The following is a 13,138-nucleotide window of genomic DNA, read 5'->3' as shown; positions in this document are numbered from 1 at the left end:
ACAGTCATTTCAAGGTTATTGAATGATATATGTGATTTAATTGAATGTTGTCAAACTACATCAGTAAATTTATAAATGATTAAGATAAAACTTTCAACAAATTTATTATAGTCTAAATATAAATAGAGCACTCAATTCTATTTATCAACTTCAAACTCAACTTATTTAATAATAAGATAATTTGTATTTATGTATTGTGCGATCAACTGGTGATCACATAAATACATAAAATTATGATTAAATAAATCTTATTCAAATTATTTATGCACTGAAGAGATTCCACGAATATCTTATTAATTTTGTTAATCAAGAAAATTTATTAGATAATATGCTTTAGAAAGCATATATTCCCAACAATTAGATGGTAAGCCAAATGGTGATGCTATTGTGAATTCAATAAAGATGAGATTGAGAATGCAAATATCATAAATTTGCAGCCATGTCATTCAACTCATGAAGAAGAAGTATAATATTTCATTTTTGTGAATTTTGCAGTTGCTAAAATAACTTAAATTGATTAGGGGCAATATAGACTTTTATTATAATTAACAGAATATGTTACCTTTTGTCAATGTAAAGGGGTTTATCATTACCCATTTAAGTTTGGGTACAAGTACTTCTTACTTATATTTTGGGGTTGGGGGCGGGGGGAGCGCTTATAATTTTTCCAAATAATAAATTTAAATTTAATTAATCATGATTATTGATTAGTTCAGATATTTATATCAATAATGCTAGGGATTTTAATTATATTGATGGAAAAATTAAAGGAATTCAATAAGACATACCTTTTTCTAGGCAGTGGAATAATTAAGTGTTGGATCATGTCAATGGTCGGAAAGAGATCACAGATGGAAATCCTCCTGTATACCACAATATAAATGCCTCTTTAAACGGGTTGTTCTATATTCTTTTGTATATTGAATAAGAGAAAAAATTGAGGAAGGAGTAAGACAAGTCTCTACCTTCGATAGATTTATTGTTATTTTATTTTATCTAAACAACGATTAAGGAAGTTGATTCCCTCTAAACTCCCATGAACCAAAGTGTATGGTAACTACTTGGAAATTACCATATTTGGGTCAGATCAGGTCAGTCCATCATGGCTGTTGTGAAAATTTTAATATACTCGCAAGCGCACGAATCTAGAAATAGAGTAGTGGTAACGAGGTCGATCCCACAGGGATTGTTATAAATTGAAAAGTCTAATTTAAATCTAAAATTAATATTAATTCTAACCTAGTTGACCAAATTAAGTTTCTAAGAAAATTAAACCAATTAAACTAAGGAAGCAAATAAAATAAAGGAGAATTCAATAAGATAAAAATTACCAAGGTTTCAGAATCCACCACTATTTAAATAGTAATTATCTGATTATTAATTAATCCCCAATTTTAGAGTGACAACTCGAAATCAATATATGCCATCTCATAAATATAACAATTAAGCCCAATTAAAATTAATTTAATGTAGGTTCTTTTTCTGCTTAATAGTATGACATCTAAGCATTCCATGTAAACATATTGAATAACAAAGAGTCAAAGTTTTCCTAAGCACTCTGTGTAAATAATTTAATGAAAGACACGAAATCAAAGATAATCATGTATAAACTTTATAGATCCAAGCATAGATTTAATCGAATATTAATCCTAACAATCAATAATGCATGACAAAATTGATGAAAAGATTTTAATAACATCTAATTAATCATGTGAAATAAAAATCATAATCATTAGAGCACATATATAGGGAATTAAATAAATAAAAAGATAATTATTTTATTGAATAGGTTTCAACCTTAACCTCAGTATTAAAAAATTAGCTAGACATACTTGAATTGGGAGCAATAAAATAAATAAATTCAGCCATGGGAAGCTGAACTGTTGCTGCTATTTTTCTCATATGCCTGAATTGCGTCTGCACTCTTTCTTCCTCTCTGGCGACTGCCTTCTTCTCCAAAAGCCAAAACTCCCTTTTATAATCTTTGAAATGGGCCCCACCTCTTAAATCCTAAAGCCAAACGGCTTGGCCTTTTACTTGATTTGCTCTCACACGTGATCACCCTTAGAATTGCTTTAGGATTCCTTTTCCAATTAGGAAAGCCAAGTGTAGGTCCCTTTAAATTGCTTTCCAAATATTACAATGCCATGCACGTGTAACTTAACTAAGCTAAAGCCAATGTTATGCTTAAATTCTTCTTCATGTGCTAGATCAATTAATTTACTAGCTTCAGTTTCCTCGGCTTCACTTCCACATGCATGTATGTCTAATTGCTTCTGAAATCAATTAATTAACTCTTCCAAAATTGAGCTCCCTTATGTCCTTTTTTGTCCATAATCTCCAATTAATCCCCTATTCCATAAAATAATTTAATTAATTAAAAATAAAAATAAAAATAACTAGTAATTATATAATTAAGGGTAAAATATGTATATAAATTATGCTCATCAAATACCCCCAAATTTAGATTTTGCTAGTCCTCGAGCAAAACTAAAACTAAAAACAAAAACAAAAGTAACGAAACAAAAAGTAAATCCTAACTAAACCACTTTCGCAGGTGATCGCGATTGCATTTAGCGTATGCAACAAGCCTTTAAACCCCTAGGCGGCCCTAGTGGACGAGTTATAGTCTCGTGAGGGCTTCAGTGATGATACCCACAAACATCATTTAAAAAAATTAAATTAAATTAAATTAAAAGAACAAAAAACTTTAAATAAAACATGAAAAATAGCCTCAAAGATTGCAAAAATTATATAGCTCAAAGAAAATTTCAAATATTGGCAATGTTCTAACTTTAATTCAATAATCAATCTCATCTCTCTTTCGATTCTTGTAGTGTGTGTGTGAAATCAATTCAATCAAATTCATTCCCAAAATCTTCAATATCAAAAGCATTCACCTCAAACAAAGAAAAGAGTAGGTCAAACTAATCTTATCATCTTAATCTCCAATTTTTTTTTTTCACAGGCTTTTGTGTGCATTTTCTTTTGATTTTTTTTTTAGCACATGCACTTGATATTTTTTCTTTTTCTCTTCTTTTTTTTTTCTTTTTTTTTAACTATAGTCAGGAGCTTTCACTCTACCCCTTAAGGTAGCATTCTTCTCATGGTAGATTATCCTCTACATACTTGTGGTACATAGGCTCAAATTACTCAAGGATAGCTTCACTCTTAAGGGTTATAGGTAGCTATTTCTGACTTTGGCGCCTGTGTATGCTATTTTGTATTGTGGAGATAAGAATCAAGACAAACAATCATTTACTCTATCTAAAATTCTCAACTCAGGCTGCGTCAATCTCAAATTTCAAGTCAAAATCATGAAAGAACTGATATTAGTGCTCATGATGTGTAAAGAATCTCAATCAAGAGGAACAAACACAAGAATCAAGTATAAACTAAGACAATATTCAACCCTTTCTAAGAACCATTGTCATTATCAATCAAGTTTTTATCATTGGCTTTTCACATAAAAACAAAAAGAAAAAAAAAAATTTGAATTTTTGAAAAAAATTTAATTTTTATTTATTTTTTTTAATAACAAACAAAGCACACACTATTCCCGCCCCCAAACTTATTCGAAATATTGTCCTCAATGTTTTACAAACAAAAGATAGGCATGCAAAAAGATGAAAAATAAAAACATAAATAATAAAAAAGAAAGTTGGAGAGAATACACCTGTATGGGCTGGGAAAGCTTAAAAGAAAATGTTAAATGAAAAGAAAACATTAGAAAAGAAAAATACTAGAAAAGAGAAAAAAACAATGAAAAGAAAAACCTACTATTAACATAAAACAAGAATGCAAAGATAGACTTAATTAATCCTGATAAATAGGATCATCTAAAAGCATCTCCTCAACTTCTGGTGTTCTTAACTCTAAAAATAGTTTTAATCTTTGACGATTGACCTTAAATAAATCACCATTTTTAGGATTTTCAATCTCAATTACTCCATAAGGAAAGACAGTACGAACTATAAAAGGACCAGACCATCGAGAAAGTAACTTACCTGGAAAAAGATGCAATCGAGAATTATACAAAAGTACTTTCTGACCTGGTGTAAAGGATTTTCTTAAAATGTGCTTGTCATGAAAGACTTTCATACGTTGCTTGTAAATCTTGGCATTATCATATGCATCATTCCTGATCTCTTCAAGTTCTGCTAGTTGTAATATTCTCTTAGAACCAGCTTGCTGTATGTCAAAATTGAATTTCTTGATAGCCCAATATGCACGATGCTCCAACTCTACTGGCAGATGACATGCTTTTCCATACACAAGTCTATAAGGCGACATCCCAATTGGTGTTTTGAAAGCAGTCCTATATGCCCATAATGCATCATCAAGTCTCAAAGACCAATCCTTTCTATCTAGCCGAACTGTTTTTTCTAGGATTTGATTGATCTCTCTATTAGAAATCTCTACTTGGCCATAGGTTTAAGGATGGTATGGGATGGCAACCTTATGTGTAATGGAATATTTGTTCAAAAGAGTTTTGAAAGGTTTATTGCAAAAATAGGTACCGGCATCACTAATGATTGTTTTAGGAAAACCAAAACGAGACAGAATATTACTCTTCAAGAATTTCACTACAACCCTATGATCATTGGTTTTGCATGGAATAGTTTTAACCCACTCTGACACATAGTCCACTGCAACCAATTTATACTGATAACCAAAAGATGAAGGAAACAGTCTCATGAAATCAATACCCCATACATCGAAGATCTCAACCATAAGAATAGGATTGAGTGGCATCATGTTCCTCTTTGAAATGCTACCCATACGTTGGCACCTATCACACAAAGAACAGAAAAAATAAGCGTCATGAAAAAGAGTAGGCCAATAAAAATCACACTGTAAAATTTTTGTTGCTGTCTTTTTAACACTAAAGTGGCCTTCACAAGCTTGTTCATGGCAAAATGAGATAACACTTTGAATTTCATTATCGGGAACACATCGCCTAATAATCTGATCAACACAATATTTAAATAAATAGGGATCATCCTAAAAGAAGTCATTCACTTTAGATAAGAACTTTGTTCTATCTTGCTTAGTCCAGTGCTCTGGGATTTGACCTGTAGTAAGGTAATTAACTATATCAGAAGACTATGGTACAACATTTACACTCATAAGTTGCTCATCTAGGAAAGACTCATTCAAAGGTAAAGATTCTGGAATAAATTTAAGATCAAGGCGAGATAAATGATCCGCCACAACATTTTCAGAACCTTTTTTATCTCTAAATTCAATGTCAAATTCTTGTAAAAGCAACACCCAACGAATCAATCTTGCCTTAGCATCTTTCTTAGTAAGCACATATTTTAAAGCAGCATGATCAGTAAAAATAGTCACTTTACAACCTATAAGATAAGATATGAATTTATCAAGTGTAAACACCACAGCTAGCATTTCGTTTTTTGTAGTTGAATAGTTCAACTGTGCATCATTGAGTGTCATACTAGCATAATAAATCACATAAGGCACACGATCTAATCTTCGTCCTAAAACTGCTCCTATAGCATAATCAGATTCATCACACATAATTTCAAAAGGCAAATCCCAATTAGGTGGCTGAATGATAGGTGAAGAAGTCAACAATTTCTTAAGCTTTGCAAAAGCATCAAGACAAGATTCATCAAAGATAAAAGGTGCATCCTTAACAAGTAAATTGCATAAGGGTCTAGAAATCTTACTAAAATCTTTAATGAATCTTCTATAAATATCAGCATGTCCAAGGAAAGATCTTACTTCTTTTACGAATTTGGGATGTGGAAGATTAAAAATTAAATCCACCTTAGCTTTGCCAACTTCTATACCTTTGCTGGAAATTATATGACCAAGGACAATACCTTGTTTTACCATGAAGTGACACTTTTCCCAATTTAGAACCAAGTTCTTTTCTTTACATCTTTGCAAAACTAATGTTAGATACTGCAAACATTCATCAAAAGAATCTCCATAAACAGAAAAATCATCCTTGAATACTTCAAGAAATCTCTCATCCATATTAGAAAAAATACTAAGCATGCATCTTTGAAAGGTAGCAGGTGCATTGCATAAACCAAATAGCATTCTCCTAGATGCTAAAGTTCCAAAGGGACAAGTAAAAGTAGTTTTCTTCTGGTCCTCTGGAGCTATAAGGATCTAATTACAACCTGAATATCCATCTAGAAAATAATAAAAATCATTATCTGCAAGTCTATCAAGCATTTGATCAATAAATGGAAGAGGAAAATGATCTTTTCTTGTGAATGAAGTCAATTTTCTATAATCAATGCAAACACGCCAACCTGTAGTTACTCTAGTGGGAATTAATTCATTATTAGCGTTAGTAACTACTGTAACACCAGATTTCTTAGGAACAACTTGCATAGGGCTACATGTTTCCAAAAGATAGCTACATGTTTTCATTCCTGCAATTAATAAGAGCATCAGCTGTAGCTAAGAAAGGACGGCCTAGAATAACTGGAGTGTGTTTCTTAGGATCCTGTACATGCTGAATATAAATAACGATAAAATCAACAAGATAATAAAATTTATCAATCTGTATCAACACATCCTCTATAATACCACGAGATATTTTCATTAACCTATCAGCAAGTTGCAAAATAATAGGAGTTGATTTTAACTCACCTAGTCCAAGCTGCATGTAAACAGAATAAGGCAAGAGATTAACACTAGCACCCAAATCCAATAATGCTTTATCAAAACATTGGTTCTCTATAACACATGAGATAGTAGGAGAACCTGGATCCTTAAATTTTGGTGCCATTTTACATTGGAGTAAATTGCTAGTTTGTTCAGTTAAAAATGCCTTTTTGGTGACATGCAAATTTCTCTTTTTAATGCATAAATCTTTTAAAAACTTGGCATATGAAGGAACTTGCTTAATAGCACCGAGTAAAGGGATGTTTATACTTACCTGCTTGAAGATTTCCATAATCTCACCTGTTGAAGTCCCTTTCTTTACCTTTGTTAACCTTTGAGGAAATGGAGCCTTGGGAATGTAAGCTGGTGGGCTATTCTCTTCTGGATCATTTGGTGATGGATCTTGTGATGGAACTGGATCTGAAGATGTAGGCTCATATGTCTTTCTTGTTTGAACCTCCACCTTGTTGTCAAATAATTTTCCTCTTCTCAAGGTCATAACAGATTTTGCTTCTTCATGCTGATGGCTTGAACTCGATCCAACTTCATGCACTCCTTTAGGATTGGGAATTGGTTGACTGAGGAATTTTCTTTTTTCTTTCTCCGCTACAGTAGTTGCTAATTAACCCAATTGATGTTCAAGCTTTAGAATAGCTTGAGTGTTTGACTGAAAAGCTTGTTGGATTGACTGAATGAAACTTTCAAGTGTATCCACTAAAGAAGGCATTCTTTGTTGGGGTGCAACAAATTGAGACATAGGTTATTGGGCAGGAGGATATACTTGGTTAGAAGGGACAAATTATTGATTGGGCATGTTAAATTGTTGCCCTTCTTGGTTTGACAAAGGTTGATTTTATTTCTAAGAAAAATTAGGGTGATTCCTCCAATTAGGATTATATGTGGATGAATATGGACTATTGAAGGATTTTTCATACAATTGTAAGGCATGTACCTGCTCAAAATAAGCCTCTGGATAGGCTGGTAATGATGGACAATTCTATGTTGTATGAGACAAGTTAGAACAAAGAGCACAAACTTCATTAGCTACACTAAGATGATGATTCATTGATTGGTTCAGAGCTAAGGCATCTACTTTCCTAGAAAGTATAGCTAGAGTGGCTTTCACATCAAAGTATAGACCCTTTCTAGAAACTTGAGATAATTTTTCCCTTTGATTTGAAAAATTCCATTGTTGAGAATTCTCAGAAAGTGAATTAAAGAAATCTCATCCAGTCCCTTCATGTAAGTTCAAAAATCTCCCACCATTCATAGACTCTACGATATGACAATTTGATATAGTTAAACCATTATAAAAGCATGTATAAGTCTCCATTTCTCAAAACCATGGTGGGGACACTTAAGGAGTAAATCATTAAATCTTTCCCAACACTCATAAAATTGCTCACCCTCTCTTTGATAAAAATCACTTATCTCTCTCCTAAGGGCATTTGTTTTAGACATAGGGAAAAACTTGGTGAGGAACGTATTACTCAATTCATCCCACGTAGTAATAGACCTAGCAGGAAGTGAATTCAACCAAGCTTTTGCTTTGTCTTTTAACGAGAAAGGGAACATACGAAGCCTAATTGACTCATCATTAAAATTTTGAAAACGGAATGTAAAGCATATGTCAAAAAATTCCTTAATGTGCAAATAATCCTCTCTCTCTAACCCATGGAAAGATGGTAAAAGTTGAATGATAGAGGGCTTAAGTTCAAAGTGTGTTGTTGTAGTTTGTGGCAACACATTACAAGATGGTTGGTTGGCTGCAAGTGGTGAAAAATATTCTCTAAGGGTTTTCTCTGCTTGCACTAGTGGAAGTATTGGCAATAATCTATTGGGGTCATCCATCACTTCTGAAGAACTATCTCAACTACTATCAATTTTTTACTCTCTTTTTTTTACCAAACAATTTGTTGAATCGCGTTCCCAAACACTCATAAACTAACTAGACAAAGAAGAAAAATAAAACAACAATAATAAAAATAAACAAAATTAAATAAAAGAAATCAAACAACTAAACAATAAATTCAAAATAAAATAAACTAATTTTTTTTTGTTTTTTTAAATAAAAATTGAATAAATAAAATAAAAGACAACCTAAATTATAACTAGTGGAAGAATCAAATTAACCTAGATTAAACTGACTTTCTAGCATAATCTCCGGCAATGGCGCCAAAAACTTGTTGTGAAAATTTTAATATACTCGCAAGCGCATAAATCTAGAAATAGAGTAGTGGTAACGAGGTCGATCCCACAGAGATTGTTATAAATTGAAAAGTCTAATTTAAATCTAAAATTAATATTAATTCTAACCTAGTTGACCAAATTAAGTTTCTAAGAAAATTAAACCAATTAAACTAAGGAAGCAAATAAAATAAAGGAGAATTCAATAAGATAAAAATTACCAAGGTTTCAGAATCCACCACTATTCAAATAGTAATTATCTAATTATTAATTAATCCCTAATTTTAGAGTGACAACTCGAAATCAATATATGTTATCTCATAAATATAACAATAAGCCCAATTAAAATTAATCTAATGTAGGTTCTTTTTCCGCTCAATAGTATGACATCTAAGCATTCCATGTGAACATATTGAATAACAAAGAGTCAACGTTTTCCTAAGCACTCTGTGTAAACAATTTAATGAAAGACACGAAATCAAAGATAATCATGTATAAACTTTATAGATCCAAGCATAGATTTAATCGAATATTAATCCTAACAATCAATAATGCATATCAGAATTGATGAAAAGATTTTAATAACATTCAATTAATCATGTGAAATAAAAATCATAATCATTAGAGCACATATATAGGGAATTAAATAAATAAAAAGATAATTATTATATTGAATAGGATTTCATCCTTAACCTCAATATAAGAAAATTAGCTAGACATATTTGAATTGGGAGCAACAAAATAAATAAATTCAGCCATGGGAAGCTGAACTGCTGCTGCTATTTTTCTCCTTTGCCCGAATTACGTCTGCACTTTTCTTCCTCTTTGGCAGCTGCCTTCTTCTCCAAAAGCCAAAACTCCCTTTTATAATCTTTGAAATGGGCCCCGCCTCTTAAATGTTAAAGCCAAAAGGCTTGGCCTTTTACTTGATTTGCTCTCACACGTGATCACCCTTAGAATTGCTTTAGGATTCCTTTTCCAATTATAAAAGCCAAGTGCATGTCCTTTTAAATTGCTTTTCAAATATTACAATGCCATGCACGTGTAACTTAACTAAGCTAAAGCCAATGTTATGCTTAAATTCTTCTTCATGTGCTAGATCAATTAATTTACTAGCTTTAGTTTCCTCGGCTTCACTTCCACATGCATGTATGCCTAATTACTTCTGAAAATCAATTAATCAACGCTTCCAAAATTGAGCTCCCTTATGTCCTTTTTTATCCATAATCTCTAATTAATCCCCTATTCAATAAAATAATTTAATTAATTAAAAATAACAAATAAAAATAACTAACAATTATATAATTAAGGGTAAAATATGTATATAAATTATGCTCATCAATGGCCGACCTGTCCATCCAACATCTCCTACTCCCATATGATGGGATGACATCAAAACAATAGAGTATTAAACAGAAAAATAATGAACAACCACATATCTCTAACTATACAGGTAGATATACTGTGTGACCATGAACATATCCAAAGACTCATTCGAGAAGCCAAAAAACATATCTCAATTGCTGACATAGGCAAGAGATGTCTCAATTGCAATTTTATGCAAGAGAATCTGAATATATGTTCATTGTATCCCAGATTTAATTTACTTTAAAACTCAAGCATACTAAATACCTTTGGTAAGCTAAAATTGCACAATCTTTTTATGTATTCACAATTGTAATATCCCAAAGATATTATACATTTGGTCAACCAGTGAATTATATAAAAGCAAAAATTAAATAAATCTTCCCATCATACTCATTATATTCATGTCCATCAATCCAAAATACACTTTCCTAGTCATGTTTCATAGACTGAATCATGTCAAGGTTATAGATAACATGCTAAAATAGCGAACACTAATCAAAGATCTCAGAAACATAGTTGATAGTTATAGGGATACCAGGACTAACTTATAAAAATGATATGGAACTTACACAATGAGGAAGGAGATTCTCTCATTTTCCATTTTGGTCACGAAGTACGCGTGGTATGATACACACGTTACAATGAATCTTCCATTTTAGGGCGTATGTCTCATTATACCATTTCAATGTATAAATCTTAGTCCAATCGCTCTTTTACAGTGTCTGACCTGAGTTCTTAAAATAAAAACTCTCTTTTAGCGTCAAAATAAGATTCACATCTGACTTCAATCGTGTCTCTATGATGGTGGGGTACACCATAATCGGTCTATGAGAAATATCATTTACGACCTCATGTTAATTCTAGTCAAGGTGACAAAAATTTGTAGAATAACCTTTTTGGCTCTTAAGCAAATACATTGTTTCATTATTCTATTTGTCTCATCTCAACTTGCTCTTAGAGCAATCGAGATGACTGTCCGCGTAAGAGAGCCAGTTATAACCTGATGACGTAATCTCATCTGTGTGTAATTATGTCTTTTTTCAAACTAAATTGAATTAAGAGAACTTTAAATATCATTACCTTTCGAAAAAAATCATGTAGCACAAATGTTAACAAAAACAAAAAAATCTTAACAATGTAGGATTACAATCTATACAACCCCAACGATCTAGCATTAGAAGTGAATACATCCCTTATTAGAGCTTTTGTGAGTGGATTAGCTATCATGTTATGTGTAGATATATACTGTATGACTATTTTTTTTCACTAAAACATCTCTTATGAAATGTATTTAATCTCAATGTGTTTTAACTTGCTATGGTATTTGGCGTCCTTAAAGAAAAAGATAGCAGCTTGACTATCACAATCGATAGTTACTGGATTAGTAGCGATATTATTAATCTTTAAGTCATCCACAAATTTCTTAAGGCACATAGCTTCTTGTGCTGCTGTAGAACATGCAATATATTTGGCTTCCATCGTCGAGAAAGTCGTGCATTTTTGCTTTTTGTTACTCCACATAATTACTCTTTTTTTTTTAGCAAGAATGCATATCCTGTAGTCAATTTATGCTTATCCAAATTGCGACCCCAGTCAGCATCTGAATATCCAACAAGTCGTAAACCACCTCTTTGATAACATAAAGAATAATTTGCAGTGTCTTTTAGATATGCTAAAATTCCTTAGATAGCACTTCAATGCTTCTAATTAGGATTAATTGGTGTCTACTCACTAGTCCTACAGTATAACTAATATCAGGCCTCGTACATATCATGGCATACATGAGACTTCCAATGGCATTTGCATAAAGAAAGCTAGCCATTCTTTCCTTTTCTTGAGGAGTCTCAGGGCAAATATCGAGACTAAAAAATTGTCCTTTGGCTATTAGGGTATCTTTTGGCTTACAATCAGTCATGATGAATCTTTCAAGGATCTTCTTAATGTAATGCTCTTGTGATGGTGCTAGAAGTTTCTTTGAACGAAACTTGAAAATTTTGACTCTTAAAATATAAGTTGTTTCGCCTATATTTGTCATGTCAAAATTTGAATACAGTCAATCCTTTAGAGTTTTAAAAACCTCTTTACTGTTCACAGCTAATATCACAAAGATAATATCACAAAAACATCTCCATACCTCTTAACATACACACAAAAGTATTTGTTAAACATCCTGAAGCCATAAGAAATTATAGCTTTATGAAATTTAAGGATCCATTTTGTAGAGGACTGTAGGCTATAGATAGATATTTTAAGCTTACATAGCTTGTGCTCTTGGCCTTTAACAAGAAAACCCTATGGTTGTACCCTATGGTTGTTGCGTATAAATTTCTTTCTCTAGTTTTCCATTGAAAAATGTAGTTTTTACATCCATCTGATATAATTCAAGGTCTAGATGTGCAATGATAGCTAAGATTAATTGTATGGAAGCAAATCTTACTACAGGAGAAAAAGTCCATTCATAGTTTACACCTTTCTTTTAGGTATAACATTTAGCGACTATTCTTGCTTTATATTTCTCAATTGTCCCATTCGTCTTATGCTTTATCCAGAGAACTTATTTATTTTTTATAGCTCTACAGTCAGGCAGAAGATCCACCAAGCCCTAGACTTGATTGACTTTCATAGACTCCATCTCTTCTTTCAGTATTTTCATTCATTAATCCCTAGCAGACGATTTGAGAGTCTCGTTAAAAGTATTTGGCTCCTCACCATCATGTGAAGCAATGATAAAAATTTCTCCCTTAATCTCAAAATAACGACAAAGAATTGGCCTACGATTACTTTTTCGTGTTGATTCCCCAGTTGGAATCGAAGTGTTCGGCATTTCACTCCCACTCAGAGTGGAAATCCCTGAAGGCCTGCACTAGCATCAACACTGATGTTAAAAGTGATAACCTAATTTTGATCTTCTAATTCATAGAATTGAAAATCTTTA

General features: G+C 32.1%; 1 non-coding gene across 1 annotated transcript; it reads left to right on the top strand.

Moving 5' to 3' along the window:
• Positions 1–7,987: 7,987 nt before the first annotated feature.
• On the top strand, positions 7,988–8,094 carry LOC112499056 (small nucleolar RNA R71). Its single transcript, XR_003066583.1, has one exon. It is a non-coding gene; the product is annotated as a small nucleolar RNA R71 (small nucleolar RNA).
• Positions 8,095–13,138: the final 5,044 nt, after the last annotated feature.

This window comes from Citrus sinensis, chromosome 4 (genome assembly GCF_022201045.2).
Source record: "Citrus sinensis cultivar Valencia sweet orange chromosome 4, DVS_A1.0, whole genome shotgun sequence".
Lineage (NCBI taxonomy): Eukaryota > Viridiplantae > Streptophyta > Magnoliopsida > Sapindales > Rutaceae > Citrus > Citrus sinensis.
Note: the sequence above shows the minus strand (reverse complement) of the source record. Positions and strands in the feature narration are given on the sequence as shown.